This window comes from Phaethon lepturus, unplaced genomic scaffold, assembly GCF_000687285.1.
Source record: "Phaethon lepturus isolate BGI_N335 unplaced genomic scaffold, ASM68728v1 scaffold36236, whole genome shotgun sequence".
In the NCBI taxonomy this organism is placed as follows: domain Eukaryota; kingdom Metazoa; phylum Chordata; class Aves; order Phaethontiformes; family Phaethontidae; genus Phaethon; species Phaethon lepturus.
Genome location: NW_010547629.1, coordinates 14,492 through 22,267, shown reverse-complemented (window position 1 = coordinate 22,267; position 7,776 = coordinate 14,492). Strand labels below are relative to the sequence as shown.

General features: G+C 36.5%; 1 protein-coding gene across 1 annotated transcript in view; it reads right to left on the bottom strand.

Annotated features, from left to right (window-relative positions):
• LOC104622821 (polypeptide N-acetylgalactosaminyltransferase 1-like) overlaps nucleotides 1-7,406 on the bottom strand; it is a 66,230-nt gene extending 58,824 nt beyond the window's left edge. The window contains 1 exon segment of the mRNA XM_010289705.1: nucleotides 7,238-7,406. The gene's annotated coding sequence lies outside the window, so the exon portion shown is untranslated.
• Nucleotides 7,407-7,776: the final 370 nt, after the last annotated feature.

Genomic DNA, 7,776 nt, shown 5'->3' with positions numbered 1-7,776 from the left:
CTGCTGAAAAAAAATTAGATTTACTATTCCAAGTAATCTTCTTTAAGAAATCATATACACTAGATTAGACTATGCGGAAACAAAAACACAGTAAACTGTTCAATATTCTCGATGCTCATATTTGGCATCTTCCTTTATTATAATGTTGCTGTATAGTCCAGAAAATCAGATTTACTTCCAAAAGTTTTTAAAAGTTCTACATTAAAATGTCAAAATGCAAACTCAGTTTTCAGCTGAGACTGAACTAAAATGAATACTATCCTTATCAATAGATCACTCTGCATACAGATGTGTCAAATACTCCACAGAATTTTCTGCATATGATACTTTCTTCAGTCTGCACATGTCAACACTAACAAACACCAGGTAGCATTTGCTTTTGAAGCATTTTGAGGAAATAAGCGGATTCTTCTTGAAAACACTGATGAACACGGACAAAGGGAGTTGGAATTTACCCTCTATTATGCTAGTAAGATAGAAGTTAGAAGACAAGAAAACTAGCAACTCTGGTACCAGTATTTAAAAAACCCACAAATTTCAGGGAGAAACTTTTGACTACTTCAAGGTCAAATGAATCCACTGTCACCAAGGTAGTTACACATTTTTAAGAGACAAAGACCTAAGCAGACTATTAACAATCAAGTGAATAAATCTTCTACAAGACATTCTTGAAACTCTCCTCATATGTTAGGAGAAATTGTTAAATGTTGCAAGCTAAGTCTCAAATGTTCTTAAAATACCTTACCTCCATAAAGCTTCTCATTATTCTGATATGTATCAAAGACAAAAGCTAGAGTGGAATAAAATTGTTCATTAATTCTTCAAACACTTTTAAAGACAGCAGAAAATTACATAGGCAAAATAGTCATCATTAAGGATGAATCTCTAATGAGCAAGAATTTGAATTAAAGAAAAGCAGCATCAGCTAATTAGAAAAAGAGATTAAAAAGGACATTTCTGGAAACATCGGGTGAATTGCAGTGAACAGATTCAACCATCCTTATGTGAGTACCTGCAGAAACCTCTAATCCTGAAAACTTTCTATTGTAGATTAAAAATCCAGAAGGGGAACTTAAAGAAATACCAAATACATTCAAACAACATTTTTTTCTCTGCCATCAATATATGTGGAAAATATTTTAAAAATTCTAAGTGTTCTAGAAGAGAACCTTTGAAAACAATACAGGTAAAGAAAAATTGATGCTACATGCTGGGGTAATAGGGTGTTTATCCTAGAGAAGCTGGCTGAATTCTGCCTAGAGTAACTGCAGAACTTGCTGAAAAATCAAATACAGGCAGCTATCAAGTTAAAAACTGCTGAATAGGATATTGCATGTGACTGAACATCAAGACTTAAAGAATTAGGAAATACAACTTGACAAAATAAGGACAACAATCATTTAACACATGGTGAGTTATATTACCTGAAGTAAAATGAAGAATGGTAAAGAATTCAAAGGTTCTGTTAACAAGTTTTACTTCCCATTCCTTTAACAGTGATGCTGCAGATAGCTTAAAAAAAATTAAAAATACCACACACACCCGCCACGCCTAGGGAAACACAAAAATTCTAACCAAAAATAGCTCAGCAGTTTTGCAGGGCTAAGTACTTTTTGAAATGTAGAGAAAGCATCAGATCTCCACCCAAAAAAACCCTAGCACCCCAAAAAATAATATTTCAGAACATATGTTTGTTTCTCTTCCTCGAGAAAGAAAAGCCTGGTCAGATATGGAGAAAAAAAGAAAAGCTAGCACTGCCTAATTTTGTTATACATTCATGAAATTACTGCAAAGTTTGTCACAAAAACTTGTGCACCCTTGCTGTATTCATATGCAAACACAAATTCTACATAGAAAGCAAACGGTTATATTGATACAGACAGGCCATGTAGCTCTTAAGCATATATTCACACATGAAGTCTGTTTTCACATCATAAACCTGTCTGCTCGGCAGGTAACTTCTGCTACTAACAACTGCTTTGTATTTAACATGAGCAGTATTGCATTAGGATAAGATTTCATATCCATCCTTCAACTTTCCTTCTTATTTATACTCACCTGCTTTAGATTTTCTTAATTCTGTCTTCCCAGAGATCTCTGACAACACAAGCTTGAGAAATACCATGCTTTCAGTTCTTTATTTCCATTGCCAACCCATGCAAGCATACACATGGTATAAAAAGAACAACCATGAGATTCTCTTCAAGGACCCATAAATTTGTCCATGTAAAGTATATTTCTAAAGTAGGCAGCGTTTGTATTTTGAGTTCTACTTTGGATAGGTAAACAAGAAGAGAACTGTCAGATAAAAAGATAAATAGGCAGACCAATAAAGCAGAGTTCTGGAAATCCTTCAAAACTTGGGATCATTTGCAAGACTGGACAAGGAAAGAAGAAAGTGAAAGGAGAAGTTGCTATAATAGTTTGCAAACAGCCCAATATAGCAATGGCAGTTGTTCAGGACTAGAGTCCCGGATACTTTCTTTGTCCCCATAGCATCTTGGTCTTCAGCACTGGTACTGATATTTCCACAGGACCAGAGCTTAAACTCTGGAATTCAGACTTCAGGTGAGCTACAGAGTTTTATAGACTGAAGCACCTGTGATGTCTGACAGTACAAGACAATTTACAGAAGCATCAGTAATGTCCATTGTGAACTGTTGCAAAGGCTAGTTTCACATTTTGGGACATTCTCACAACAAAAGCCTACTCTATCTTCCCTTTTCATTGCATTTTCCCCTTTGATATTCAAGCAAGCAAACTATCCTTAACTCTCAGGCAGGGAGCAGCTCTGACCAATTCTATTCCATGCAAGCAGATGTACTCTCCTTCCCCCACTGCTCTTACATCTACATCTCCTAGGTTGCTACCATAGAAACAAAAATTAAGATAACAGGTAAAGTAGAAACATGATGAAAAAGTGATCTTCTGTTGCTGCTGGAATCCAAGACTAATTAACAAAAGGAGGCGGAAGGAGGAGAAGGAGAAGATCCCACATATATACAGAATATACAGCTGCCCATATGATTCAAAAAACATGAACTATGAACCCGATAGTATTCACCTATTCTAGGCATAGAAATTGCAATTGACCATGAACATATGCCTAGCTCATAATAAATTATCAGCAGGCACAGCTTCCATATTCCATTAAATGGAGGGGAAAGAACTCAGTTTGACCCACCCAGGTTATATGCCAGTCCTAGTGCAAATAAATGAAACTGTTTTTACATTAGCAGTCCCTACAAATATGAATACATGAAAAAGCTTAATTGGTAGACAAACAAAACAAAAAGCCCAACTGAATAGTCATGAAAGACTGGCAGAAATCTGATGGAGAAAAAAAAAAGACAATATATGGACAGCCAGCAGAATAAAATAACTTTTAATTGCAGAATACTGAGACTATACAAAAACCCCAGACTAAAAAGAAAAAGAAATCCAGTCTACTGATTTCACTGTGAATAGCTTTGTCCTCTCCCCGCCTCCCCAAACCAGATACATTAGATGACCTTATAAAAAAATATTTAGAAACCAAGACTTAATCTGCCAGTATTTCCAGACAAACTAAACGTTGGCTACATTGAAGACTTCTCTCAGACTCATCTCCAATACTATGGTAAATATTTTAAAATGTCTTTCTGTTCACTAGAGTAGTACTTCCAAACAATTAAGCAAGAAAAAAATAAATCCACTAGCTAAATTTGGTTTGCTGAAAATTAAAAATACAAAATATGAACATTGAGACCAAGAGCATGTTGCATTTAAATCCAGCCAAATGTGACAAAGAACATCTCGGGTTTATAGCTGTTCAGAATGAACTCTCTTCTGCACTCTGGACACATCATTATTAAAAGGATACCATTATTAATGAGAGAAAAATGTAACAAAAAACAAAAAAGGTCTATATCAAACAGGTGGATATAAATTTAAAGAAGCACTTGGGTAGCCCTATCAAGTCACTGTTGTGCAGGAAATTCCAGTTTGGATTTCCTAAGGTTAAACAGAATCACTGAGAACTCTTCCCAAGTTTCAACTTCATAAAAAAAAAAATTTACATTCAAGTTCACATTTGAACAAAAGCAGTAGTATGGAAATGATAAGTTGAATTCTACAGAAAACAGCAATCTTGTTTTGTTAACAGCATCAAAATCTGTACTTTTTAAAAACAAAACCAAACCTATCGTGTTTTGAGCTCCTTCATGAAAGTGCTAGAAAAACAAAAATCAATGAAACTGAAAAAAATTAGTCTTCACTTTGATCATGGAAAGTATTTAAAGAAAGTCTTCTTCAAAGGAAAATGCTACATTTTCAGCATTCTGTAATAAATACTTTTCCAATGTTGCTGGATTTTATTTCTTAATTCTCTGGAAGAAAAATGGTAGATTTGCTCACATGTTAAATTTCAAGACTATACTGTTACAGCTAGTGATTCCAAAAAAAGGTTTTCCATCTCACTTAACTTGTAAGTTGTCATCCTAATATGAAAAAGGTTTGGCAAGTTTAAATAAAATAGCCATATCAAGATATAGGCATTGCATCAGTAAGTGAAAAACAGTAAATAACATTTATATTTTGTTGTTTGTTGCACTGTACAGCAGTCCAGAGGAATCTGAAGAGTTCAGTATGTGACTTAAGGCAGAAAGATTACTTCTTGAAAGAGTTCTTTTTTTTTTCCATTTACCTGTAGGATTGGTGATAACAATCTTCTGCATAGTTGCACAGAGAAAACAATGAGTAGAACATTAGGTATAGCAGAGGTGTATTAGACTTCACTAAATTACTTAGGTTTCTTCAGATACTCAGGTGCTTATTACTTTGCCATTTTTTTCCAGAAGTTGTCAGGCACTTTGTAAGAACTGGCTAATGTATTTAATTTGACACTCATTTTTGAAGGTATAAAGCTGGTAGCAACCTAAGCTTTGTTACAATTCAAAATTCATAACTGACTAGAAGCCAAGAGACAAACAGGTAACCATAAAAAAGGTTAATGTGTCAGGAAACATTAAAAAAGGGAATACGATGGAACTGTTTTGCAAGTTCAGCTATACATTAATTGGTGACTGCTGCATTTGAGTAATACAATCATTTTTTAAAATTTGAATTAAATCAGATACTTTTTAAAGCTTCTTTTACAATTCTGTGCTCCAATTCATTTAAAATTACTTTTCAGTACCTTTTCTGAAAGATTTTCACCTTCTCTGAAGATAGTAGGATCTTTACAACAAGAGAGAGTAGACATGCTTGAGAAGCTATACCAGATGGTTAGACCATAGTTAAAGATTCACCAACACACTACTGCATAAGTACTTGCTACTCCATCTTCTCTCTCATTCCAACATGTCAACCTTCTGCTTTGACAGCAAAAAATTACACAGCAATGAAGAAACACAATCAGGGAACTGATAAAACTGAAAAATAACCAAGAACAATTGTGTTTTGTCAGCCAGTCTCGCAGTGCAGACCCAGACCAAAGAATGCAGAGCAATAAGGTATCCCCTGCAACAGCAGTTATTTCCACCCAAATCTGTTACCTCATGAAACTCACTATTAGGAGTCAACAACCACAGAAAAGGTGCCTGGACTACAGTGAAAGGAGTATCAGTGGAGCTACAGCTTGAAAGGCCATAAAATAAAGAAATAAAAAATTTCCTCTGCCTTTTTTTTGACCTTTTTTTTTTATTCTGAGTAGCCTCTATTATTATTTAACAGTATTAGGTAGTAATTTTGAATATATTTCTCCCTCTCTTCTAAACTGATGCTTGTTCAAGCTATACTTTTTAAGCACTAAATTTAAGAGTACATACCAGATTAAGATAATTTGAAGTTGACTGGAAAAGGATCCACTTAGACCTGAAACAGGCTCTTCCCTTTCTACCCCGCTGAACCTGAACTTCAAAGTTGGCCCCAATAAGTTCTTCAGAATTCAGTGTGTGAAAACTAACCTTACAAAATGTGCTAACAAGTTTGCAGGAAATTAAAAAAAAATCAAGGCAAAAACTAAGCATAAAACATCAATACCAAGGATTCCAAGTGGAAAGCAACATTTAACACACTAAATACAACTGAACTGGTTAATCTTTTCTGTCAAAGGAAACAGCCTTGACCTACCACATCTTTGCCCATGTGTCCCATTAAACTTTCGTTCTCCATCTTGTTTTAATCAAGCTTAAAAAAAAACACAGTAGCAAGTGGGAGATGCACACAGAGGGAAGGCTTGAAAAAAAACTTAGTTGTTAAACATATAATTGGGCAACCAGAGACTACACAGTGGTAGTTTAATAAGTCATCTCTTGTCCAAAAAAGATGCTTTTAAAGGGAACTGTGTTTACTGTACAAACACAGAAAACAAAAACCAGGCTTTCTTAGCTCAGCTGGATGGAAAACTGATGTGAATTCCATCTCATTGGCCTAGATCACGCTTTTCAAGATGATATCATACTGAGAGAGTAAAGGTAAGTTTAGAAGAACTAAAACCGGGGCGCTTTACCCACTTGGATATTGTACTTTCCAATACCCAGAGACAACCACAGTATCCAATTAGGATTGTGCTAATATCTAAAGGGATTCTTAAGACACAGACCTGTTGGAGAGGGTCCAGAGGAGGGCCACAAAAATGCTCAGAGGGATAGAACACCTCTCCTCTGAGGACAGGCTGAGAGAGTTGGGGTTGTTCAGCCTGGAGAAGAGAAGGCTCCAGGGAGACCTTATTGCAGCCTGCCAGTACTTAAAGGGGGCTTCTAAGAAACATGGGGACAGACTTTTTAACTGGGCCTGTAGCAAAAGGACAAGGGGTAATGGTTTTAAACTAAAAGAGGGTAGATTTCAACTAGATAGAAGGAAGAAATTTTTTATGGTGAGGGTGGTGAAGCACTGGAGCAGGTTGCCCAGAGACGTGGTAGCTGCCCCATCGCTGGCAACATTCAAGGTCAGGTTGGATGGGGCTCTAAGCAACCTGGTCTAGTGGAAGATGCCCTTGCTCATTGCAGGGGGGTTGGATTAGATGGCCTTTAGAGGTCCCTTCCAACCCAAACTATTCTATGGACAGCTGTTTAATAGCTGCAGACAACTGAACTGGTCCACCAGGACCCTGAAGGAACAGAAAAATATGGAATATGCAATGACAAAGTCGTAGCATACATGTAGTCTCTAATTGCTTAATTTGTTCTAAGATACATCCAAAGCAGACACACCTGACCAAGGTGTCAAAAATTCCAGCATCGCATTTTGTACTAACCTCCTCTGCAGGTTTACTGCATCTGGATGGTCCACTAGCACTGGTGGCAAAATCCCGATACATTGCCGTGGAGCACCTGTGGTAGGAACCATAGAGCAACAGATTGGCTTAGGTCATTTTGACATAAATGTATGTGCAAAAGAGGTCTTCCATCCACAAGGTCTTAAGGCTGTCCTAGAAGAAGAACAGAAATGTAAATAAGTTCCCCACTCAATTCTGGCAGAGCTTGGGGTGGAAGGGGAAAGGGAGGAAAGTTTTCCAGTATTTTAAGACTTCAAAATCCAAAATCCTGTGCAAGGGAGAAGGAGCCAAAAAATTGCTTCTAAAAAAAGGCACTGAACTCAGCCTGTGAGGAAAACAACATATGCAGGGCAGAGAGGAGAGGTGGAACAAGTCATTAAAATTTTTTAGCCTTTCAGATGATAGGATTTAAGTGGGAGGACTGCCTGTTCTCCCAAATAAGCAGTATCTATTTTTGAGTTCTATGTATGTCGCCCTCTATCCAATCACGAACACTTAGCACAACAAACTACAAATTG